Source organism: Centroberyx gerrardi, chromosome 10 (genome assembly GCF_048128805.1).
Source record: "Centroberyx gerrardi isolate f3 chromosome 10, fCenGer3.hap1.cur.20231027, whole genome shotgun sequence".
Taxonomy (NCBI): Eukaryota; Metazoa; Chordata; class Actinopteri; order Beryciformes; family Berycidae; genus Centroberyx; species Centroberyx gerrardi.
Genome location: NC_136006.1, coordinates 31,610,879 through 31,637,857, shown reverse-complemented (window position 1 = coordinate 31,637,857; position 26,979 = coordinate 31,610,879). Strand labels below are relative to the sequence as shown.

The 26,979-nt window shown below is 35.7% G+C and overlaps 1 protein-coding gene across 1 annotated transcript in view; it reads left to right on the top strand.

Moving 5' to 3' along the window:
• Window positions 1-26,979, top strand: part of trappc10 (trafficking protein particle complex subunit 10) — a 127,200-nt gene that overhangs the window by 87,528 nt on the left and 12,693 nt on the right. The gene's annotated exons all lie outside the window — the stretch shown is intronic.

Sequence of the window (26,979 nt, the reverse complement as noted above, 5' to 3'; positions counted from 1 at the left end):
GAGAAATGCTGGAAGGTACTAGTAGTATGAAAAGTAGAAAGAGTAAGAAGGCAGTGACAAGTAGTAATGTTAGAAATGTACTAAAATGTAATAATACTAACAAGTAAAAAGGTATGAAAATATGTAAAAGACATGTTGAAATGGAGAAGAGTGAAAAAAGGACAAGTGGAGAAGAGCTGCATGTGTAAGAGAGCAGCAGTGGAACAGAAAGTAGTGGTAGTAGTAGAGTGGAGCCCTAGTGTCGAACAAACGTTAATAACTCAAAAACTATACATCATATTGCTTATATATTTACATTGTGAGTGAGAGCAGAAGTAGCTGAAGAGTTTAATATATAACATATGTATGTAATGTTAAAGTTGTGGAAGTGATTGAAGGTTGAAAGACAAAATCTGTTCAAAAAAGGCACACACAATATAGCACTGGTGTCGAACAAACATCCATATCTCAAAAACTACAAATCCCATCACTTAGATATTTACATTGTGATACACAGAAGAGGTATGTGAAGAGTTTGATATATAATATAAGTATGTAGTGTGAAAATTGTGGGAGGTACTACAGTTTAAATACTGCAAGTGTAAAAAGAAAAAGCTGTTTAAAGTAGTCAAAAGACTGTAAAGCAGTAGTGTTGAACAAACGTCCCTAACTCAAAAACTACAAGTGCTATCACTTAGATATTTACATTGTGAGTGACAGAAGAAATAGCCAAAGACTTTCATGTAAAATATATGTCTGTAGTGTGAAAATTGTGGGAATAGTGACAGTTTTGAAAAGTGTACAAGACAAGGCTGTTCAAAGGAGAGAAAAGTACTGTAAAACACAGTTTTGCACTAGTGTTGAACAAACAGCCCTAACTCAAAAAGTATAAACATTATGGCTTAGATATTGACATTGTGAGTGGCAGAAGAAGTAGCAGAACAGTTTGATATCTAATATGTGGATGTAGTGTGAAAGTTGTGGGAGTGATGACAGTTTAAGAAAATTGAATATTTAGTGACAATCACAGCCTCTACAGTCTGTAGAGTCTGCTAGAGTGCGTGATGACATCACGCACTCTAGCGTTCGAACAGTCCTCCCATAGACTTACATTGTAAAACAGAAAAATAGAAAAAAGTAGAATATTTTAAAAAGTAGAAATCAGATTGCTTATAAAAATACAAGCACGCATCTCCTAAAGAAGCCGAACAGTGGAAAGTTTGAACGGAGTCTCTAGGTGAAAGTATGTGGAAGGAGTTAGGTGCCGAAGAAATGTACGGTGGGGAATATTATCTGCAATACTAGAAAGGTGCATTTTCTGGAGAAAATGCGTGTGATTGCTGAGCGGGCAAACTGTGGCACTGGTGCAGTTTAGTGTGGGTACAGCTCACCCTTTCTGTTGGCTGTCTGTGACTGGTCTATCACTCTCCTCTTTCCCTTTTTCTTATCCTATGGCTGTCATGGTATGTAGTGTTAAAGTTGTGGAAGTGGTTGAAGTTTCAAAGAAACAATCTGTTCAAAATAAGCACACCTGGTATAGCACTGGTGTTGAACAAACATTCATATCTCAAAAACTGAAAGATAGTCTATTAAAAAGCTAGAGAGTAGGGTGAGACAGACAAACAGACAGACAGAGAGAGTGTGTGTGTGGCCCCCCACGTGTGTATGAAAATGGACAAGTGCAGAGCGCTGCATTAGGAGACCAGCAGTGGCCCAAGTGGAGCTCAAACGTTCATAATTCAAAAACTACAAATCCCATCACTTAGATGTTTACACTGTGAGAGAGAGCAGGACTGGCTGAACATTTTAATGTGTAAAATATGCATGTAGTGTTAACATTTTGGAAATTGTGACAGTTCAAATATGTGTAAACAGAAAAAAGCTGTTCATAACAGCCAAAAACAGTATAGCACTAGTGTTGAACAAACCATCATAGCTAAAAAACTACAAATCCCACAACTTAGGTATTTACATTGTGAGAGACAGAAGAAGTATGTGAACATTTTGATATATAATATATGTATGTAGTGTGTATTGTGGGAACTACTACAGTTTAAATACTGCATGTGTAAAAAGAAAAAGCTGTTTAAAATAGGCAAAATTACTGTAAAGCACTAGTGTTGAACAAACAGCCCTAACTCAAAAAGTATAAACGTTATGGCTTAGATATTGACATTGTGAGTGGCACAAGAAGTAGCTGAACAGTTTGATATCTAATATGTGGATGTAGTGTGAAAGTTGTGGGAGTCATGACCGTTTAAGAAAATTGAATATTTAATGAAAATCACAGCCTCTACAGTCTGTAGAGTCTGCTAGAGTGTGTGATGACATCACGCGCTCTAGCGTAGCTCCATAGGCTGCCATTATAAAGATTGAAAAAAGTCTAAAACTTAAACTGTGATTACTCAAAAAGTACAAAGGGTATCAAAAAGCTGAATTAAAGTGATAAAGTACTAAAAGTGGTGACCTGTTTAAAGTTTGAATGGAGTTTGTAGCTGAAAGTATGAAAGAGTAGTTAGAGTTCAAACGGGGCATGGTTTGAACAGTCCTCCCATAGACTTACATTGTAAAATAGAAAAATAGAAAAAAGTAGAATATTTTAAAAAGTATAAAAGATATCAAAAAGTTGAATACAAGCACGCATGTCCTAAGCAAGCTGAACATTTTAAAGTTTGAACGGAGTCTCTAGGTGAAAGTATGTGGTAGGAGTTAGGTGCCGAAGAAATGTACAGTGGGGAATATTATCTGCAATACTAGAAAGGTGCATTTTCTGGAGAAAATGCGTGTGATTGCTGAACGTGCAAACTGTTGCTCGTGACAGCCCATAGTAACGAATACCTAGCATATGTGGTGTGTGTAGGCACGTGTGTGTGTCGGCGTGTCCGTGTGCGTGTTTTTTAACATGACTGACCGTGTATCAAATTGAAACGGCTGAACCAAAGTATATGTGTATGTAATGTTAAAACTGTGGGAAATGTGGCAGTTTAAAACACTTCTTTGAAGGAGCTGTAATGAGTGTCCAAGTGATAAGTAATGATGTTAGAAATGTACTAAAATGTAAAAATAGTGAGAAGAAAAGGGTGAGCAAATGTGTAAAAGACACGTTAAAATGGAGAAGAGTGAAAAAATGAGAAGTGTGTGTGTCCAACAACGTGAGTCAGAAATGCTGGAAGGTACTAGAAGTATGAAAAGTAGGAAGAGTAAGAAGGCAGTGACAAGTAGTAATGTTAGAAATGTAATAAAATGTAATAATACTAACAAGTAAAAAGGTATGAAAATATGTAAAAGACATGTTAAAATGGAGAAGAGTGAAAAAAGGACAAGTGGAGAAGAGCTGCATGTGTAGGAGAGCAGCAGTGGAACAGAAAGTAGTGTGACAGAGTGGAGCCCTAGTGTCGAACAAACGTTAATAACTCAAAAACTATACATCATATTGCTTATATATTTACATTGTGAGTGAGAGCAGAAGTAGCTGAAGAGTTTAATATATAACATTTGTATGTAATGTTAAAGTTGTGGAAGTGATTGAAGGTTGAAAGACAAAATCTGTTCAAAAAAGGCACACACAATATAGCACTGGTGTCGAACAAACATCCATATCTCAAAAACTACAAATCCCATCACTTAGATATTTACATTGTGATACACGGAAGAAGTATGTGAAGAGTTTGATATATAATGTAAGTACGTAGTGTGAAAATTGTGGGAGGTACTACAGTTTAAATACTGCAAGTGTAAAAAGAAAAAGCTGTTTAAAGTAGTCAAAAGACTGTAAAGCAGTAGTGTTGAACAAACGTCCCTAACTCAAAAACTACAAGTGCTATCACTTAGATATTTACATTGTGAGTGACAGAAGGAATAGCCAAAGACTTTGATGTAAAATATATGTCTGTAGTGTGAAAATTGTGGGAATAGTGACAGTTTTGAAAAGTGTACAAGACAAGGCTGTTCAAAGGAGAGAAAAGTACTGTAAAACACAGTTTTGCACTAGTGTTGAACAAACGTTCCTAACTCAAAAAGTATAAAAGCTATGAGTTAGATATTGACATTGTGAGTGGCAGAAGAAGTAGCTGAACAGTTTGATATCTAATATGTGGATGTAGTGTGAAAGTTGTGGGAGTCATGACCGTTTAAGAAAATTGAATATTTAGTGACAATCACAGCCTCTACAGTCTGTAGAGTCTGCTAGAGTGCGTGATGACATCACGCACTCTAGCATTTGAACAGTCCTCCCATAGACTTACATTGTAAAATAGAAAAATAGAAAAAAGTAGAATATTTTAAAAAGTAGAAATCAGATTGCTTAGAAAAATACAAGCACGCATCTCCTAAAGAAGCCGAACAGTGGAAAGTTTGAACGGAGTCTCTAGGTGAAAGTATGTGGAAGGAGTTAGGTGCCGAAGAAATGTACGGTGGGGAATATTATCTGCAATACTAGAAAGGTGCATTTTCTGGAGAAAATGCGTGTGATTGCTGAGCGTGCAAACTGTGGCACTGGTGCAGTTTAGTGTGGGTACAGCTCACCCTTTCTGTTGGCTGTCTGTGACTGGTCTATCACTCTCCTCTTTCCCTTTTTCTTATCCTATGGCTGTCATGGTATGTAGTGTTAAAGTTGTGGAAGTGGTTGAAGTTTCAAAGAAACAATCTGTTCAAAATAAGCACACCCGGTATAGCACTGGTGTTGAACAAACATTCATATCTCAAAAACTGTGAAAGATAGTCTATTAAAAAGCTAGAGAGTAGGGTGAGACAGACAGACAGACAGAGAGAGGGTGTGTGTGTGTGTGGCCCCCCACGTGTGTATGAAAATGGACAAGTGCAGAGCGCTGCATTAGGAGACCAGCAGTGGCCCAAGTGGAGCTCAAACGTTCATAATTCAAAAACTACAAATCCCATCACTTAGATGTTTACACTGTGAGAGAGAGCAGGACTGGCTGAACATTTTAATGTGTAAAATATGCATGTAGTGTTAACATTTTGGAAATTGTGACAGTTCAAATATGTGTAAACAGAAAAAAGCTGTTCATAACAGCCAAAAACAGTATAGCACTAGTGTTGAACAAACCATCATAGCTAAAAAACTACAAATCCCACAACTTAGGTATTTACATTGTGAGAGACAGAAGAAGTATGTGAACATTTTGATATATAATATATGTATGTAGTGTGTATTGTGGGAACTACTACAGTTTAAATACTGCATGTGTAAAAAGAAAAAGCTGTTTAAAATAGGCAAAATTACTGTAAAGCACTAGTGTTGAACAAACAGCCCTAACTCAAAAAGTATAAACGTTATGGCTTAGATATTGACATTGTGAGTGGCACAAGAAGTAGCTGAACAGTTTGATATCTAATATGTGGATGTAGTGTGAAAGTTGTGGGAGTCATGACCGTTTAAGAAAATTGAATATTTAATGAAAATCACAGCCTCTACAGTCTGTAGAGTCTGCTAGAGTGTGTGATGACATCACGCGCTCTAGCGTAGCTCCATAGGCTGCCATTATAAAGATTGAAAAAAGTCTAAAACTTAAACTGTGATTACTCAAAAAGTACAAAGGGTATCAAAAAGCTGAATTAAAGTGATAAAGTACTAAAAGTGGTGACCTGTTTAAAGTTTGAATGGAGTTTGTAGCTGAAAGTATGAAAGAGTAGTTAGAGTTCAAACGGGGCATGGTTTGAACAGTCCTCCCATAGACTTACATTGTAAAATAGAAAAATAGAAAAAAGTAGAATATTTTAAAAAGTATAAAAGATATCAAAAAGTTGAATACAAGCACGCATGTCCTAAGCAAGCTGAACATTTTAAAGTTTGAACGGAGTCTCTAGGTGAAAGTATGTGGAAGGAGTTAGGTGCCGAAGAAATGTACAGTGGGGAATATTATCTGCAATACTAGAAAGGTGCATTTTCTGGAGAAAATGCGTGTGATTGCTGAACGTGCAAACTGTTGCTCGTGACAACCCATAGTAACGAATACCTAGCATATGTGGTGTGTGTAGGCACGTGTGTGTGTCGGCGTGTCCGTGTGCGTGTTTCTTAACATGACTGACCGTGTATCAAATTGAAACGGCTGAACCAAAGTATATGTGTATGTAATGTTAAAACTGTGGGAAATGTGGCAGTTTGTGTGTCCAACAACGTGAGTGAGAGAAATGCTGGAAGGTACTAGTAGTATGAAAAGTAGAAAGAGTAAGAAGGCAGTGACAAGTAGTAATGTTAGAAATGTACTAAAATGTAATAATACTAACAAGTAAAAAGGTATGAAAATATGTAAAAGACATGTTGAAATGGAGAAGAGTGAAAAAAGGACAAGTGGAGAAGAGCTGCATGTGTAAGAGAGCAGCAGTGGAACAGAAAGTAGTGGTAGTAGTAGAGTGGAGCCCTAGTGTCGAACAAACGTTAATAACTCAAAAACTATACATCATATTGCTTATATATTTACATTGTGAGTGAGAGCAGAAGTAGCTGAAGAGTTTAATATATAGCATATGTATTTAATGTTAAAGTTGTGGAAGTGATTGAAGGTTAAAAGACAAAATCTGTTCAAAAAAGGCACACACAATATAGCACTGGTGTCGAACAAACATCCATATCTCAAAAACTACAAATCCCATCACTTAGATATTTACATTGTGATACACAGAAGAGGTATGTGAAGAGTTTGATATATAATATAAGTATGTAGTGTGAAAATTGTGGGAGGTACTACAGTTTAAATACTGCAAGTGTAAAAAGAAAAAGCTGTTTAAAGTAGTCAAAAGACTGTAAAGCAGTAGTGTTGAACAAACGTCCCTAACTCAAAAACTACAAGTGCTATCACTTAGATATTTACATTGTGAGTGACAGAAGAAATAGCCAAAGACTTTGATGTAAAATATATGTCTGTAGTGTGAAAATTGTGGGAATAGTGACAGTTTTGAAAAGTGTACAAGACAAGGCTGTTCAAAGGAGAGAAAAGTACTGTAAAACACAGTTTTGCACTAGTGTTGAACAAACAGCCCTAACTCAAAAAGTATAAACATTATGGCTTAGATATTGACATTGTGAGTGGCAGAAGAAGTAGCAGAACAGTTTGATATCTAATATGTGGATGTAGTGTGAATGTTGTGGGAGTGATGACAGTTTAAGAAAATTGAATATTTAGTGACAATCACAGCCTCTACAGTCTATAGAGTCTGCTAGAGTGCGTGATGACATCACGCACTCTAGCGTTCGAACAGTCCTCCCATAGACTTACATTGTAAAATAGAAAAATAGAAAAAAGTAGAATATTTTAAAAAGTAGAAATCAGATTGCTTAGAAAAATACAAGCACGCATCTCCTAAAGAAGCCGAACAGTGGAAAGTTTGAACGGAGTCTCTAGGTGAAAGTATGTGGAAGGAGTTAGGTGCCGAAGAAATGTACGGTGGGGAATATTATCTGCAATACTAGAAAGGTGCATTTTCTGGAGAAAATGCGTGTGATTGCTGAGCGTGCAAACTGTGGCATATGTGGTGTGTGTAGGCACGTGTGGGCGTGGGCGTGTCCGTGTGCGTGTTTCTTAACATGACTGACCGTGTATTGTCTGTTCAAATTAAAACGGCTGAACCAAAGTATATGTGTATGTAATGTTAAAACTGTGGGAAATGTGGCAGTTTAAAACACTTCTTTGAAGGAGCTGTAATGAGTGTCCAAGTGATAAGTAATGATGTTAGAAATGTACTAAAATGTAAAAATAGTGAGAAGAAAAGGGTGAGCAAATGTGTAAAAGACACGTTAAAATGGAGAAGAGTGAAAAAATGAGAAGTGTGTGTGTCCAACAACGTGAGTGAGAGAAATGCTGAAAGGTAAGTATGAAAAGTAGGAAGAGTAAGAAGGCAGTGACAAGTAGTAATGTTAGAAATGTACTAAAATGTAATAATACTAACAAGTAAAAAGGTATGAAAATATGTAAAAGACATGTTAAAATGGAGAAGAGTGAAAAAAGGACAAGTGGAGAAGAGCTGCATGTGTAAGACAGCAGCAGTGGAACAGAAAGTAGTGTGACAGAGTGGAGCCCTAGTGTTGAACAAACGTTAATAACTCAAAAACTATACATCATATTGTTTATATATTTACATTGTGAGTGAGAGCAGAAGTAGCTGAAGAGTTTAATATATAACATATGTATGTAATGTTAAAGTTGTGGAAGTGATTGAAGGTTAAAGACAAAATCTGTTCAAAAAAGGCACACAAGGAAAAGCACTGGTGTCGAACAAACATCCATATCTCAAAAACTACAAATCCCATCACTTAGATATTTACATTGTGATACACGGAAGAAGTATGTGAAGAGTTTGATATATAATATAAGTATGTAGTGTGAAAATTGTGGGAGGTACTACAGTTTAAATACTGCAAGTGTAAAAAGAAAAATTTGTTTAAAGTAGTCAAAAGACTGTAAAGCAGTAGTGTTGAACAAACGTCCCTAACTGAAAAACTACAAGTGCTATCACTTAGATATTTACATTGTGAGTGACAGAAGAAATAGCCAAAGAATTTGATGTAAAATATATGTCTGTAGTGTGAAAATTGTGGGAATAGTGACAGTTTTGACAAGTGTACAAGACAAGGCTGTTCAAAGGAGAGAAAAGTGCTGTAAAACACAGTTTTGCACTAGTGTTGAACAAACGTCCCTAACTCAACAAGTATAAAAGCTATGGGTTAGATATTGACATTGTGAGTGGCAGAAGAAGTAGCTGAACAGTTTGATATCTAATATGTGGATGTAGTGTGAAAGTTGTGGGAGTCATGACCGTTTAAGAAAATTGAATATTTAGTGACAATCACAGCCTCTACAGTCTGTAGAGTCTGCTAGAGTGCGTGATGACATCACGCACTCTAGCATTTGAACAGTCCTCCCATAGACTTACATTGTAAAATAGAAAAATAGAAAAAAGTAGAATATTTTAAAAAGTAGAAATCAGATTGCTTAGAAAAATACAAGCACGCATCTCCTAAAGAAGCCGAACAGTGGAAAGTTTGAACGGAGTCTCTAGGTGAAAGTATGTGGAAGGAGTTAGGTGCCGAAGAAATGTACGGTGGGGAATATTATCTGCAATACTAGAAAGGTGCATTTTCTGGAGAAAATGCGTGTGATTGCTGAGAGTGCAAACTGTGGCACTGGTGCAGTTTAGTGTGGGTACAGCTCACCCTTTCTGTTGGCTGTCTGTGACTGGTCTATCACTCTCCTCTTTCCCTCTTTCTTATCCTATGGCTGTCATGGTATGTAGTGTTAAAGTTGTGGAAGTGGTTGAAGTTTCAAAGAAACAATCTGTTCAAAATAAGCACACCTGGTATAGCACTGGTGTTGAACAAACATTCATATCTCAAAAACTGAAAGATAGTCTATTAAAAAGCTAGAGAGTAGAGTGAGACAGACAGACAGACAGACAGAGAGAGTGTGTGTGTGGCCCCCCACGTGTGTATGAAAATGGACAAGTGCAGAGCGCTGCATTAGGAGAGCAGCAGTGGCCCAAGTGGAGCTCAAACGTTCATAATTCAAAAACTACAAATCCCATCACTTAGATGTTTACACTGTGAGAGAGAGCAGGACTGGCTGAACATTTTAATGTGTAAAATATGCATGTAGTGTTAACATTTTGGAAATTGTGACAGTTCAAATATGTGTAAACAGAAAAAAGCTGTTCATAACAGCCAAAAACAGTATAGCACTAGTGTTGAACAAGCCATCATAGCTAAAAACCTACAAATCCCACAACTTAGGTATTTACATTGTGAGAGACAGAAGAAGTATGTGAACATTTTGATATATAATATATGTATGTAGTGTGTATTGTGGGAACTACTACAGTTTAAATACTGCATGTGTAAAAAGAAAAAGCTGTTTAAAATAGGCAAAATTACTGTAAAGCACTAGTGTTGAACAAACAGCCCTAACTCAAAAAGTATAAACGTTATGGCTTAGATATTGACATTGTGAGTGGCACAAGAAGTAGCTGAACAGTTTGATATCTAATATGTGGATGTAGTGTGAATGTTGTGGGAGTGATGACAGTTTAAGAAAATTGAATATTTAATGAAAATCACAGCCTCTACAGTCTGTAGAGTCTGCTAGAGTGAGTGATGACATCAGGTGCTCTAGCGTAGCTCCATAGGCTGCCATTATAAAGATTGAAAAAAGTCTAAAACTTAAACTGTGATTACTCAAAAAGTACAAAAGATATCAAAAAGCTGAATTAAAGTGATAAAGTACTAAAAGTGGTGACCTGTTTAAAGTTTGAATGGAGTTTATAGCTGAAAGTATGAAAGAGTAGTTAGAGTTAAAACGGGGCATGGTTTGAACAGTCCTCCCATAGACTTACATTGTAAAACAGAAAAATAGAAAAAAGTAGAATATTTTAAAAAGTAGAAATCAGATTGCTTAGAAAAATACAAGCACGCATCTCCTAAAGAAGCCGAACAGTGGAAAGTTTGAACGGAGTCTCTAGGTGAAAGTATGTGGAAGGAGTTAGGTGCCGAAGAAATGTACGGTGGGGAATATTATCTGCAATACTAGAAAGGTGCATTTTCTGGAGAAAATGCGTGTGATTGCTGAGCGTGCAAACTGTTGCTCGTGACAGCCCATAGTAACGAATACCTAGCATATGTGGTGTGTGTAGGCACGTGTGGGCGTGGGCGTGTGCGTGTTTCTTAACATGACTGACCGTGGATCGTCTGTTCAAATTGAAACGGCTGAACCAAAGTATAATATGTGTATGTAATGTTAAAACTGTGAGAAATGTGGCAGTTTAAAACACTTCTGTGAAGGAGCTGTAATGAGTGTCAAAGTGATAAGTAATAATGTTAGAAATGTACTAAAATTTCATAATAGTAACAAGTACAAAAGTAAGAAAATATGTAGGGAGGCTTATGTGTAAAAGGTGGAAGGAGATAGTAGGAAGACTATTTTGTAAAATCTGGAAGGTACAAGGAGTATGAATAGCAGGTATGAAGAGTAGATATATATTCAGTTGAAAAAAACAGAAAATACGAAAGTGACAAGTAATAATGTTAGAAATGTACTAAAATGTAACAGTACTAAGAAGTAAAAAGGTATAAAAATATGTAGTTGGTAGGAAGACTACGAAGGCTAACAAACTATCTGTTAGTAGGAAGGCTTATGTGAAAAGCTGGAAGGTACTAGTAGTATGAAGAGTAGGAAGGCAGTGACAAGTAATAATGTTAGAAATGTACTAAAATGTAATAATACTAACAAGTAAAAAAGGTATGAAAATATGTAAAAGACATGTTGAAATGAAGAAGAGTGAAATAAGCACAAGTGCTGCATGTGTAAGAGAGGAGGAGTGCAGCAGAAAATACTGTGAAATAGAGCGGGAATGTTCTAAAATGTACTAAAATGTAACAGTACTAAGAAGTAAAAAGGTATAAAAATATGTAGTTGGTAGGAAGACTACGAAGGCTAAAAAAACTTTCTGTTAGTAGGAAGGCTTATGTGAAAAGCTGGAAGGTACTGGTAGTATGAAGAGTAGGAAGGCAGTGACAAGTAATAATGTTAGAAATGTACTAAAATGTAATAATACTAACAAGTAAAAAAGGTATGAAAGTATGTAAAAGACACGTTGAAATGAAGAAGAGTGAAATAAGCAGAACAGCTGCATGTGTAAGAGAGCAGCAGAGCAGCAGAAACTACTGTGAAAAAGACTGGAACACTAGTGTCAAACAAACGTTAATATCTCAAAAAGTATACATCGCATCGCTTATATATTGACATTGTGAGTGAGAGCAGAAGCAGCTGAAGGGTTTGATGTATAATATGTGTATGTAGTATTAAAATTGTGTGAACTGTCACAGTTTTAAAATGTGTGAATTTAGTAAAAAGTGCAGCCTGTAAAGTCAGCTAGAGTGAATTGTGACATCACGCACTCTAGCGTAGCTCCATAGGGTCCCATTATAAAGGTTGAAAAAAGTATAAAACGTAAACTGCGATTACTCAAAAAGTACAAAAGGTATCAAAAAGCTGAATTAAAGTGATAAAGTACTAAAAGTGGTGACCCGTTTAAAGTTTGAATGGAGTTAATAGCTTAAAGTATGAAAGAGTAGTTAGAGTTCAAAGAGGGCATGGTTTTAACATTCCGCCCATAGACTTCCATTGTAAAAAAAAGTAGAAAAAAGTAGAATAGTTTAAAAAGTAGAATAGATATCAAAAAGTTGAATACACGCGCCTATGTCCTAAACAAGCTGAACATTTTAAAGTTTGAACGGAGTTTCTAGCTAAAAGTATGAAGGAGTAGATAGGTGCCAAAAAAGTGTACGGATTAATAATAATAATAATAATAATAACTAGAAAGGTGCATTTTCTGGAGAAAATGCGTGTGATTGCTGAGCGTGCAAACTGTTGCTCGTGACAGCCCATAGTAACGAATACCTAGCATATGTGGTGTGTGTAGGCACGTGTGTGCGTGGGCGTGTCCGTGTGCGTGTTTCTTAACATGACTGACCGTGTATCGTCTGTTTAAATTGAAACGGCTGAACCAAAGTATATGTGTATGTAATGTTAAAACTGTGGGAAATGTGGCAGTTTAAAACACATCTTTGAAGGAGCTGTAATGAGTGTCCAAGTGATAAGTAATGATGTTAGAAATGTACTAAAATGTAAAAATAGTGAGAAGAAAAGGGTGAGCAAATGTGTAAAAGACACATTAAAATGGAGAAGAGTGAAAAAATGAGAAGTGTGTGTGTCCAACAACGTGAGTGAGAAATGCTGGAAGGTACTAGAAGTATGAAAAGTAGGAAGTGTAAGAAGGCAGTGACAAGTAGTAATGTTAGAAATGTACTAAAATGTAATAATACTAATAAGTAAAAAAGGTATAAAAATGTGCAGTTGGTAGGAAGAGTAGGGAGGCTTATGTGAAAAGCTGGAAGGTACTGGTAGTATGAAGAGTAGGAAAGCAGTGACAAGTAATAATGTTAGAAATGTACTAAAATGTAATAATACTAACAAGTAAAAAAGGTATGAAAGTATGTAAAAGACATGTTGAAATGGAGAAGAGTGAAATAAGCAGAAGAGCTGCATGTGTAAGAGAGCAGCAGAAACTACTGTGAAATAGAGTGGAAATGTACTAAAATATACTAAAATGTAACAATACTAAGAAGTAAAAAGGTATAAAAATGTGCAGCTGGTAGGAAGAGTAGGAAGGCTTATGTGAAAAGCTGGAAGGTACTAGTAGTATGAAGAGTAGGAAGGCAGTGACAAGTAATAATTTTAGAAATGTACTAAAATGTAATAATACTAAGAAGTCAAAAAGGTATGAAAATATGTAAAAGACATGTTGAAAAGGAGATGAGTGAAATAAGCAGAAGAGCTGCATGTGTAAGAGAGCAGCAGAGCAGCAGAAACTACTGTGAAAGAGTGGAAATGTACTAAAATGTACTAAAATGTAACAATACTAAGAAGCAAAAAGGTATAAAAACATGTAGTTGGTAGGAAGACTATGAAGGCGAACAAACTATCTGTTAGGAAGGCTGATGTGAAAAGCTGGAGGGTACTAGTAGTATGAAGAGTAGGAAGGCAGTGACAAGTAATAATGTTAAAAATGTACTAAAATGTATTAATACTAACAAGTAAAAAAGGTATGAAAATATGTTAAAGATATGTTGAAATGGAGAAGAGTGAAATAAGCAGAACAGCTGCATGTGTAAGAGAGCAGCAGAGCAGCAGAAACTACTGTAAAAGAGACTGGAACACTAGTGTCAAACAAACGTTAATATCTCAAAAAGTATACATCGCATCGCTTATATATTGACATTGTGAGTGAGAGCAGAAGCAGCTGAAGGGTTTGATGTATAATATGTGTATGTAGTATTAAAGTTGTGTGAACTGTCACAGTTTTAAAATGTGTGAATTTAGTAAAAAGTGCAGCCTGTAAAGTCTGCTAGAGTGAATTGTGACATCACGCACTCTAGCGTAGCTCCATAGGGTCCCATTATAAAGGTTGAAAAAAGTATAAAACGTAAACTGCGATTACTCAAAAAGTACAAAAGGTATGAAAAAGCTGAATTAAAGTGATAAAGTACTAAAAGTGGTGACCCGTTTAAAGTTTGAATGGAGTTAATAGCTTAAAGTATGAAAGAGTAGTTAGAGTTCAAAGAGGGCATGGTTTTAACATTCCGCCCATAGACTTCCATTGTAAAAAAAAGTAGAAAAAAGTAGAATAGTTTAAAAAGTAGAATAGATATCAAAAAGTTGAATACACGCGCCTATGTCCTAAACAAGCTGAACATTTTAAAGTTTGAACGGAGTTTCTAGCTAAAAGTATGAAGGAGTAGATAGGTGCCAAAAAAGTGTACGGATTAATAATAATAATAATAACTAGAAAGGTGCATTTTCTGGAGAAAATGCGTGTGATTGCTGAGCGTGCAAACTGTTGCTTGTGACAGCCCATAGTAACGAATACCTAGCATATGTGGTGTGTGTAGGCACGTGTGGGCGTGGGCGTGTTTCTTAACATGACTGACTGTGGATCGTCTGTTCAAATTGAAACGGCTGAACCAAAGTATAATATGTGTATGTAATGTTAAAACTGTGAGAAATGTGGCAGTTTAAAACACTTCTGTGAAGGAGCTGTAATGAGTGTCAAAGTGATAAGTAATAATGTTAGAAATGTACTAAAATTTCATAATAGTAACAAGTACAAAAGTAAGAAAATATGTAGGAAGGCTTATGTATAAAAGGTGGAAGGAGATCGTAGGAAGACTATTTTGTAAAATCTGAAAGGTATAAGGAGTATGAATAGCAGGTATGAAGAGTAGGTATATATTCAGTAGAAAAAAACAGAAAGTAAGAAAGTGGCAAGTATGAAAATATGTAAAAGACATGTTAAAATGGAGAAGAGTGAAAAAAGGACAAGTGGAGAAGAGCTGCATGTGTAAGACAGCAGCAGTGGAACAGAAAGTAGTGTGACAGAGTGGAGCCCTAGTGTTGAACAAACGTTAATAACTCAAAAACTATACATCATATTGCTTATATATTTACATTGTGAGTGAGAGCAGAAGTAGCTGAAGAGTTTAATATATAACATATGTATGTAATGTTAAAGTTGTGGAAGTGATTGAAGGTTAAAAGACAAAATCTGTTCAAAAAAGGCACACACAATATAGCACTGGTGTCGAACAAACGTCCATATCTCAAAAACTACAAATCCCATCACTTAGATATTTACATTGTGATACACGGAAGAAGTATGTGAAGAGTTTGATATATAATATAAGTACGTAGTGTGAAAATTGTGGGAGGTACTACAGTTTAAATACTGCAAGTGTAAAAAGAAAAAGCTGTTTAAAGTAGTCAAAAGACTGTAAAGCAGTAGTGTTGAACAAACGTCCCTAACTCAAAAACTACAAGTGCTATCACTTAGATATTTACATTGTGAGTGACAGAAGAAATAGCCAAAGAATTTGATGTAAAATATATGTCTGTAGTGTGAAAATTGTGGGAATAGTGACAGTTTTAAAAAGTGTACAAGACAAGGCTGTTCAAAGGAGAGAAAAGTGCTGTAAAACACAGTTTTGCACTAGTGTTGAACAAACGTCCCTAACTCAAAAAGTATAAAAGCTATGGGTTAGATATTGACATTGTGAGTGGCAGAAGAAGTAGCTGAACAGTTTGATATCTAATATGTGGATGTAGTGTGAAAGTTGTGGGTGTCATGACCGTTTAAGAAAATTGAATATTTAGTGACAATCACAGCCTCTACAGTCTGTAGAGTCTGCTAGAGTGCGTGATGACATCACGCACTCTAGCATTTGAACAGTCCTCCCATAGACTTACATTGTAAAATAGAAAAATAGAAAAATGTAGAATATTTTAAAAAGTAGAAATCAGATTGCTTATAAAAATACAAGCACGCATCTCCTAAAGAAGCCGAACAGTGGAAAGTTTGAACGGAGTCTCTAGGTGAAAGTATGTGGAAGGAGTTAGGTGCCGAAGAAATGTACGGTGGGGAATATTATCTGCAATACTAGAAAGTTGCATTTTCTGGAGAAAATGCGTGTGATTGCTGAGCGTGCAAACGGTTGCTCGTGACAGCCCATAGTAACGAATACCTAGCATATGTGGTGTGTGTAGGCACGTGTGGGCGTGGGTGTGTCCGTGTGCGTGTTTCTTAACATGACTGACCGTGGATCGTCTGTTTAAATTGAAACGGCTGAACCAAAGTATATGTGTATGTAATGTTAAAACTGTGGGAAATGTGGCAGTTTAAAACACTTCTGTGAAGGAGCTGTAATGAGTGTCAAAGTGATAAGTAATAATGTTAGAAATGTACTAAAATTTCATAATAGTAACAAGTACAAAAGTAAGAGAATATGTAGGAAGGCTTATGTGTAAAAGGTGGAAGGAGATAGTAGGAAGACTATTTTGTAAAATCTGAAAGGAATAAGGAGTATGAATAGCAGGTATGAAGAGTAGGTATATATTCAGTAGAAAAAAACAGAAAGTAAGAAAGTGGCAAGTATGAAAATATGTAAAAGACATGTTAAAATGGAGAAGAGTGAAAAAAGGACAAGTGGAGAAGAGCTGCATGTGTAAGAGAGCAGCAGTGGAACAGAAAGTAGTGTGACAGAGTGGAGCCCTAGTGTTGAACAAACGTTAATAACTCAAAAACTATACATCATATTGTTTATATATTTACATTGTGAGTGAGAGCAGAAGTAGCTGAAGAGTTTAATATATAACATATGTATGTAATGTTAAAGTTGTGGAAGTGATTGAAGGTTAAAGACAAAATCTGTTCAAAAAAGGCACACAAGGAAAAGCACTGGTGTCGAACAAACATCCATATCTCAAAAACTACAAATCCCATCACTTAGATATTTACATTGTGATACACAGAAGAAGTATGTGAAGAGTTTGATATGTAATATAATTATGTAGTGTGAAAATTGTGGGAGGTACTACAGTTTAAATACTGCAAGTGTAAAAAGAAAAATCTGTTTAAAGTAGTCAAAAAACTGTAAAGCAGTAGTGTTGAACAAACGTCCCTAACTCAAAAACTACAAGTGCTATCACTTAGATATTTACATTGTGAGTGACAGAAGAAATAGCCAAAGACTTTGATGTAAAATATATGTCTGTAGTGTAAAAATTGTGGGAATAGTGACAGTTTTGAAAAGTGTACAAGACAAGGCTGTTCAAAGGAGAGAAAAGTACTGTAAAACAGTTTTGCACTAGTGTTGAACAAACGTCCCTAACTCAAAAAGTATAAAAGCTATGAGTTAGATATTTACATTGTGAGTGTCAGAAGAAGTAGCTGAACAGTTTGATATCTAATATGTGGATGTAGTGTGAAAGTTGTGGGAGTCATGACCGTTTAAGAAAATTGAATATTTAGTGAAAATCACAGCCTCTACAGTCTGTAGAGTCTGCTAGAGTGTGTGATGACATCACGCACTCTAGCATTTGAACAGTCCTCCCATAGACTTACATTGTAAAATAGAAAAATAGAAAAAAGTAGAATATTTTAAAAAGTAGAAATCAGATTGCTTATAAAAATACAAGCACGCATCTCCTAAAGAAGCCGAACAGTGGAAAGTTTGAACGGAGTCTCTAGGTGAAAGTATGTGGAAGGAGTTAGGTGCTGAAGAAATGTACGGTGGGGAATATTATCTGCAATACTAGAAAGGTGCATTTTCTGGAGAAAATGCGTGTGATTGCTGAGCGTGCAAACTGTGGCACTGGTGCAGTTTAGTGTGGGTACAGCTCACCCTTTCTGTTGGCTGTCTGTGACTGGTCTATCACTCTCCTCTTTCCCTCTTTCTTATCCTATGGCTGTATCTATGTCACATATTTCTGTGTGTGTGTGTGTGTGTGTGTGTGTGCGTGTGCGTGTTTTTGAACATGACTGTGGATCGTCTGTTCAAACTGAAACGGCTGAAGCAAAGTATAATATGTGTATGTAATGTTAAAACTGTGAGAAATGTGGCAGTTTAAAACACTTCTGTGAAGGAGCTGTAATGAGTGTCAAAGTGATAAGTAATAATGTTAGAAATGTACTAAAATTTCATAATAGTAACAAGTACAAAAGTAAGAAAATATGTAGGAAGGCTTATGTGTAAAAGGTGGAAGGAGATAGTAGGAAGACTATTTTGTAAAATCTGAAAGGAATAAGGAGTATGAATAGCAGGTATGACGAGTAGGTATATATTCAGTAGAAAAAAACAGAAAGTAAGAAAGTGGCAAGTATGAAAATATGTAAAAGACATGTTAAAATGGAGAAGAGTGAAAAAAGGACAAGTGGAGAAGAGCTGCATGTGTAAGAGAGCAGCAGTGGAACAGAAAGTAGTGGTAGTAGTAGAGTGGAGCCCTAGTGTCGAACAAACGTTAATAACTCAAAAACTATACATCATATTGCTTATATATTTACATTGTGAGTGAGAGCAGAAGTAGCTGAAGAGTTTAATATATAACATATGTATGTAATGTTAAAGTTGTGGAAGTGATTGAAGGTTAAAAGACAAAATCTGTTCAAAAAAGGCACACACAATATAGCACTGGTGTCGAACAAACATCCATATCTCAAAAACTACAAATCCCATCACTTAGATATTTACATTGTGATACACGGAAGAAGTATGTGAAGAGTTTGATATATAATATAAGTATGTAGTGTGAAAATTGTGGGAGGTACTACAGTTTAAATACTGCAAGTGTAAAAAGAAAAAGCTGTTTAAAGTAGTCAAAAGACTGTAAAGCAGTAGTGTTGAACAAACGTCCCTAACTCAAAAACTACAAGTGCTATCACTTAGATATTTACATTGTGAGTGACAGAAGAAATAGCCAAAGACTTTGATGTAAAATATATGTCTGTAGTGTGAAAATTGTGGGAATAGTGACAGTTTAGAAAAGTGTACAAGACAAGGCTGTTCAAAGGAGAGAAAAGTACTGTAAAACACAGTTTTGCACTAGTGTTGAACAAACGTCCCTAACTCAAAAAGTATAAAAGCTATGAGTTAGATATTGACATTGTGAGTGGCAGAAGAAGTAGCAGAACAGTTTGATATCTAATATGTGGATGTAGTGTGAAAGTTGTGGGAGTCATGACCATTTAAGAAAATTGAATATTTAGTGAAAATCACAGCCTCTACAGTCTGTAGAGTCTGCTAGAGTGCGTGATGACATCACACACTCTAGCATTTGAACAGTCCTCCCATAGACTTACATAGTAAAATAGAAAAAAGTTGAATATTTTAAAAAGTAGAAATCAGATTGCTTAGAAAAATACAAGCACGCATCTCCTAAAGAAGCCGAACAGTGGAAAGTTTGAACGGAGTCTCTAGGTGAAAGTATGTGGAAGGAGTTAGGTGCCGAAGAAATGTACGGTGGGGAATATTATCTGCAATACTAGAAAGGTGCATTTTCTGGAGAAAATGCGTGTGATTGCTGAGCGTGCAAACTGTTGCTCGTGACAGCCCATAGTAACGAATACCTAGCATATGTGGTGTGTGTAGGCACGTGTGGGCGTGGGCGTGTGCGTGTTTCTTAACATGACTGACCGTGGATCGTCTGTTCAAATTGAAACGGCTGAACCAAAGTATAATATGTGTATGTAATGTTAAAACTGTGAGAAATGTGGCAGTTTAAAACACTTCTGTGAAGGAGCTGTAATGAGTGTCAAAGTGATAAGTAATAATGTTAGAAATGTACTAAAATTTCATAATAGTAACAAGTACAAAAGTAAGAAAATATGTAGGGAGGCTTATGTGTAAAAGGTGGAAGGAGATAGTAGGAAGACTATTTTGTAAAATCTGGAAGGTACAAGGAGTATGAATAGCAGGTATGAAGAGTAGATATATATTCAGTTGAAAAAAACAGAAAATACGAAAGTGACAAGTAATAATGTTAGAAATGTACTAAAATGTAACAGTACTAAGAAGTAAAAAGGTATAAAAATATGTAGTTGGTAGGAAGACTACGAAGGCTAACAAACTATCTGTTAGTAGGAAGGCTTATGTGAAAAGCTGGAAGGTACTAGTAGTATGAAGAGTAGGAAGGCAGTGACAAGTAATAATGTTAGAAATGTACTAAAATGTAATAATACTAACAAGTAAAAAAGGTATGAAAATATGTAAAAGACATGTTGAAATGAAGAAGAGTGAAATAAGCACAAGTGCTGCATGTGTAAGAGAGGAGGAGTGCAGCAGAAAATACTGTGAAATAGAGTGGGAATGTTCTAAAATGTACTAAAATGTAACAGTACTAAGAAGTAAAAAGGTATAAAAATATGTAGTTGGTAGGAAGACTACGAAGGCTAAAAAAACTTTCTGTTAGTAGGAAGGCTTATGTGAAAAGCTGGAAGGTACTGGTAGTATGAAGAGTAGGAAGGCAGTGACAAGTAATAATGTTAGAAATGTAGTAAAATGTAATAATACTAAGAAGTAAAAAATGTATGAAAGTATGTAAAAGACATGTTGAAATGGAGAAGAGTGAAATAAGCAGAAGAGCTGCATGTGTAAGAGAGCAGCAGAAACTACTGTGAAATAGAGTGGAAATGTACTAAAATATACTAAAATGTAACAATACTAAGAAGTAAAAAGGTATAAAAATGTGCAGCTGGTAGGAAGAGTAGGAAGGCTTATGTGAAAAGCTGGAAGGTACTAGTAGTATGAAGAGTAGGAAGGCAGTGACAAGTAATAATTTTAGAAATGTACTAAAATGTAATAATACTAAGAAGTAAAAAAGGTATGAAAATATGTAAAAGACATGTTGAAATGGAGAAGAGTGAAATAAGCACAAGAGCTGCATGTGTAAGAGAGCAGCAGAGCAGCAGAAACTACTGTGAAAGAGTGGAAATGTACTAAAATGTACTAAAATGTAACAATACTAAGAAGCAAAAAGGTATAAAAATATGTAGTTGGTAGGAAGACTATGAAGGCGAACAAACTATCTGTTAGGAAGGCTGATGTGAAAAGCTGGAGGGTACTAGTAGTATGAAGAGTAGGAAGGCAGTGACAAGTAATAATGTTAAAAATGTACTAAAATGTATTAATACTAACAAGTAAAAAAGGTATGAAAATATGTTAAAGATATGTTGAAATGGAGAAGAGTGAAATAAGCAGAACAGCTGCATGTGTAAGAGAGCAGCAGAGCAGCAGAAACTACTGTGAAAAAGAGTGGAACACTAGTGTCAAACAAACGTTAATATCTCAAAAACTATACATCGCATCGCTTATATATTGACATTGTGAGTGAGAGCAGAAGCAGCTGAAGGGTTTGGTGTATAATATGTGTATGTAGTATTAAAGTTGTGTGAACTGTCACAGTTTAAAAATGTGTGAATTTAGTAAAAAGTACAGCCTGTAAAGTCTGCTAGAGTGAATTGTGACATCACGCACTCTAGCGTAGCTCCATAGGCTGCCATTATAAAGGTTTAAAAAAGTATAAAACTTAAACTGTGATTACTCAAAAAGTACAAAAGGTATGAAAAAGCTGAATAAGAGTAATAAAGTACTAAAAGTGGTGACCCGTTTAAAGTTTGAATGGAGTGTCTAGCTTAAAGTATGAAAGAGTAGTTAGAGTTCAAAGAGGGCATGGTTTGAACATTCCGCCCATAGACTCCCATTGTAAAAAAAAGTCGAAAAAAGTAGAATAGTTTAAAAAGTAGAATAGATATCAAAAAGTTGAATACACGCGCCTATGTCCTAAACAAGCTGAACATTTTAAAGTTTGAACGGAGTTTCTAGCTAAAAGTATGAAGGAGGAGATAGGTGCCAAAAAAGTGTACGGATTAATAATAATAATAATAATAATAATAATAATAATAATAAATAGTGGGAATATTATACCTGTGATTGCTGAGTCAGCAATCACACAATAATAATAATAATAAATAGTGGGAATATTATACCTGTGATTGCTGAGTCAGCAATCACACAACTAGAAAGGTGCATTTTCTGGAGAAAATGCGTGTGATTGCTGAGCGTGCAAACTGTGGCACTGGTGCAGTTTAGTGTGGGTACAGCTCACCCTTTCTGTTGGCTGTCTGTGACTGGTCTATCACTCTCCTCTTTCCCTCTTTCTTATCCTATGGCTGTATCTATGTCACATATTTCTGTCTGTGTGTGTGTGTGTGTGTGTGTGTGTGTGTGTGTGTGCGCGTGTTTTTGAACATGACTGTGGATCGTCTGTTCAAACTGAAACGGCTGAACCAAAGTATAATATGTGTATGTAATGTTAAAACTGTGAGAAATGTGGCAGTTTAAAACACTTCTGTGAAGGAGCTGTAATGAGTGTTAAAGTGATAAGTACTAATGTTAGAAATGTACTAAAATTTCATAATAGTAACAAGTACAAAAGTAAGAAAATATGTAGGAAGGCTTATGTGTAAAAGGTGGAAGGAGATAGTAGGAAGACTATTTTGTAAAATCTGAAAGGTATAAGGAGTATGAATAGCAGGTATGAAGAGTAGGTATATATTCAGTAGAAAAAAACAGAAAGTAAGAAAGTGGCAAGTATGAAAATATGTAAAAGACATGTTAAAATGGAGAAGAGTGAAAAAAGGACAAGTGGAGAAGAGCTGCATGTGTAAGACAGCAGCAGTGGAACAGAAAGTAGTGTGACAGAGTGGAGCCCTAGTGTTGAACAAACGTTAATAACTCAAAAACTATACATCATATTGCTTATATATTTACATTGTGAGTGAGAGCAGAAGTAGCTGAAGAGTTTAATATATAACATATGTATGTAATGTTAAAGTTGTGGAAGTGATTGAAGGTTAAAAGACAAAATCTGTTCAAAAAAGGCACACACAATATAGCACTGGTATCGAACAAACGTCCATATCTCAAAAACTACAAATCCCATCACTTAGATATTTACATTGTGATACATGGAAGAAGTATGTGAAGAGTTTGATATATAATATAAGTACGTAGTGTGAAAATTGTGGGAGGTACTACAGTTTAAATACTGCAAGTGTAAAAAGACAAAGCTGTTTAAAGTAGTCAAAAGACTGTAAAGCAGTAGTGTTGAACAAACGTCCCTAACTGAAAAACTACAAGTGCTATCACTTAGATATTTACATTGTGAGTGACAGAAGAAATAGCCAAAGAATTTGATGTAAAATATATGTCTGTAGTGTGAAAATTGTGGGAATAGTGACAGTTTTGAAAAGTGTACAAGACAAGGCTGTTCAAAGGAGAGAAAAGTGCTGTAAAACACAGTTTTGCACTAGTGTTGAACAAACGTCCCTAACTCAACAAGTATAAAAGCTATGGGTTAGATATTGACATTGTGAGTGGCAGAAGAAGTAGCTGAACAGTTTGATATCTAATATGTGGATGTAGTGTGAAAGTTGTGGGAGTCATGACCGTTTAAGAAAATTGAATATTTAGTGACAATCACAGCCTCTACAGTCTGTAGAGTCTGCTAGAGTGCGTGATGACATCACGCACTCTAGCATTTGAACAGTCCTCCCATAGACTTACATTGTAAAATAGAAAAATAGAAAAAAGTAGAATATTTTAAAAAGTAGAAATCAGATTGCTTATAAAAATACAAGCACGCATCTCCTAAAGAAGCCGAACAGTGGAAAGTTTGAACGGAGTCTCTAGGTGAAAGTATGTGGAAGGAGTTAGGTGCCGAAGAAATGTACGGTGGGGAATATTATCTGCAATACTAGAACGGTGCATTTTCTGGAGAAAATGCGTGTGATTGCTGAGCGTGCAAACTGTTGCTCGCGACAGCCCATAGTAACGAATACCTAGCATATGTGGTGTGTGTAGGCACGTGTGTGTGTGGGCGTGTCCGTGTGCGTGTTTCTTAACATGACTGACCGTGTATTTTCTGTTCAAATTAAAACGGCTGAACCAAAGTATATGTGTATGTAATGTTAGAACTGTGGGAAATGTGGCAGTTTAAAACACTTCTTTGAAGGAGCTGTAATGAGTGTCCAAGTGATAAGTAATGATGTTAGAAATGTACTAAAATGTAAAAATAGTGAGAAGAAAAGGGTGAGCAAATGTGTAAAAGACACATTAAAATGGAGAAGATTGAAAAAATGAGAAGTGTGTGTCCAACAACGTGAGTGAGAGAAATGTTGGAAGGTACTAGTAGTATGAAAAGTAGGAAGAGTAAGAAGGCAGTGACAAGTAATAATGTTAGAAATGTACTAAAATGTAATAATACTAATAAGTAAAAAAGGTATAAAAATGTGCAGTTGGTAGGAAGAGTAGGAAGGCTTATGTGAAAAGCTGGAAGGTACTGGTAGTATGAAGAGTAGGAAAGCAGTGACAAGTAATAATGTTAGAAATGTACTAAAATGTAATAATACTAACAAGTAAAAAAGGTATGAAAGTATGTAAAAGACATGTTGAAATGGAGAAGAGTGAAATAAGCAGAAGAGCTGCATGTGTAAGAGAGCAGCAGAAACTACTGTGAAATAGAGTGGAAATGTACTAAAATATACTAAAATGTAACAATACTAAGAAGTAAAAAGGTATAAAAATGTGCAGCTGGTAGGAAGAGTAGGAAGGCTTATGTGAAAAGCTGGAAGGTACTAGTAGTATGAAGAGTAGGAAGGCAGTGACAAGTAATAATTTTAGAAATGTACTAAAATGTAATAATACTAAGAAGTCAAAAAGGTATGAAAATATGTAAAAGACATGTTGAAAAGGAGATGAGTGAAATAAGCAGAAGAGCTGCATGTGTAAGAGAGCAGCAGAGCAGCAGAAACTACTGTGAAAGAGTGGAAATGTACTAAAATGTACTAAAATGTAACAATACTAAGAAGCAAAAAGGTATAAAAACATGTAGTTGGTAGGAAGACTATGAAGGCGAACAAACTATCTGTTAGGAAGGCTGATGTGAAAAGCTGGAGGGTACTAGTAGTATGAAGAGTAGGAAGGCAGTGACAAGTAATAATGTTAAAAATGTACTAAAATGTATTAATACTAACAAGTAAAAAAGGTATGAAAATATGTTAAAGATATGTTGAAATGGAGAAGAGTGAAATAAGCAGAACAGCTGCATGTGTAAGAGAGCAGCAGAGCAGCAGAAACTACTGTAAAAGAGACTGGAACACTAGTGTCAAACAAACGTTAATATCTCAAAAAGTATACATCGCATCGCTTATATATTGACATTGTGAGTGAGAGCAGAAGCAGCTGAAGGGTTTGATGTATAATATGTGTATGTAGTATTAAAGTTGTGTGAACTGTCACAGTTTTAAAATGTGTGAATTTAGTAAAAAGTGCAGCCTGTAAAGTCTGCTAGAGTGAATTGTGACATCACGCACTCTAGCGTAGCTCCATAGGGTACCATTATAAAGGTTGAAAAAAGTATAAAACGTAAACTGCGATTACTCAAAAAGTACAAAAGGTATGAAAAAGCTGAATTAAAGTGATAAAGTACTAAAAGTGGTGACCCGTTTAAAGTTTGAATGGAGTTAATAGCTTAAAGTATGAAAGAGTAGTTAGAGTTCAAAGAGGGCATGGTTTTAACATTCCGCCCATAGACTTCCATTGTAAAAAAAAGTAGAAAAAAGTAGAATAGTTTAAAAAGTAGAATAGATATCAAAAAGTTGAATACACGCGCCTATGTCCTAAACAAGCTGAACATTTTAAAGTTTGAACGGAGTTTCTAGCTAAAAGTATGAAGGAGTAGATAGGTGCCAAAAAAGTGTACGGATTAATAATAATAATAATAATAATAATAATAATAAATAGTGGGAATATTATACCTGTGATTGCTGAGTCAGCAATCACACAATAATAATAAATAGTGGGAATATTATACCTGTGATTGCTGAGTCAGCAATCACACAATAATAATAAATAGTGGGAATATTATACCTGTGATTGCTGAGTCAGCAATCACACAATAAATAGTGGGAATATTATACCTGTGATTGCTGAGTCAGCAATCACACAATAATAATAAATAGTGGGAATATTATACCTGTGATTGCTGAGTCAGCAATCACACAATAATAATAATAATAAATAGTGGGAATATTATAGAGAGCCTAAGTCCCTCCCCTTCCGCTGTCCCTCATGGGACCTTATTTCGGAAAAAATATGTACGGTAGTCAACGGCGAGAGACAAATAATTATTTGATCCCGTTTGAATTGTGCCATGACTTACACATATGATGTTTTGTCAATTTAAAAGATAATTTTGCAAGTCAAGAAAGTCGCAGTTTGTTGTAAAACAGTAAAGTAACGTTTAGTTTTGTGTGAAACCGCTCAGTGAACTACATCTCTCGTCTCGCACAATATACGTCACCAACACCAACATGGAACGAAACATAGGAAACACACAGGCATCGCGTTAACGTTAGCCCCCACTGTACTAAAATGATCCTAAACCAGTTTAAATCCATTCTTACTGTCTACCTTCCAGGTTGTGTATAATACTCCTGCTATCTGAGAGGGACTTAGCTTCAGCGGCTCTGGGTAGCTTGTGGAGAGATGAAGTTACGTCACTTGCGCGACTTTTGGGTGTGTAGTCTTTCTAATTACGTATTTTTACAGTCTTATAGTTCAACAGTTTTACCACAAACTGCGACTTTCTTGACTTGCAAAATTATCATTTAAATTGACAAAACATCATATGTGTAATTCATGGCACAATTCAAACGGGATCAAACAATTATTTGTCTCTCGCCGTTGACTACCGTACATATTTTTTACGAAATAAGGTCCCATGGTGGTCCACCGGAAGGGGAGGGACTTAGGCTCTCTATACCTGTGATTGCTGGGGCACAATTAGCGGCAACCACTTGCCAATAGGGATTTGATTTTCTTCCCGCTGTAACATCTCGCTTTCTATTTAAGTTCATATCAGATATTTGTTCCATATTGACAAGGAGGAGAAACTGATTGTTGCGGTCTCCAGTTTCCCGGAGCTTTATGATACATCGTTGTTTGTTGTATTGTAAACTGAGAGCAAAGAACCTGGTCAAATTCCTTGTGTGTGAAAACAGACTCCACCAACAAAGTGATTCAGTTAGTTATTCAATGTTTTATTT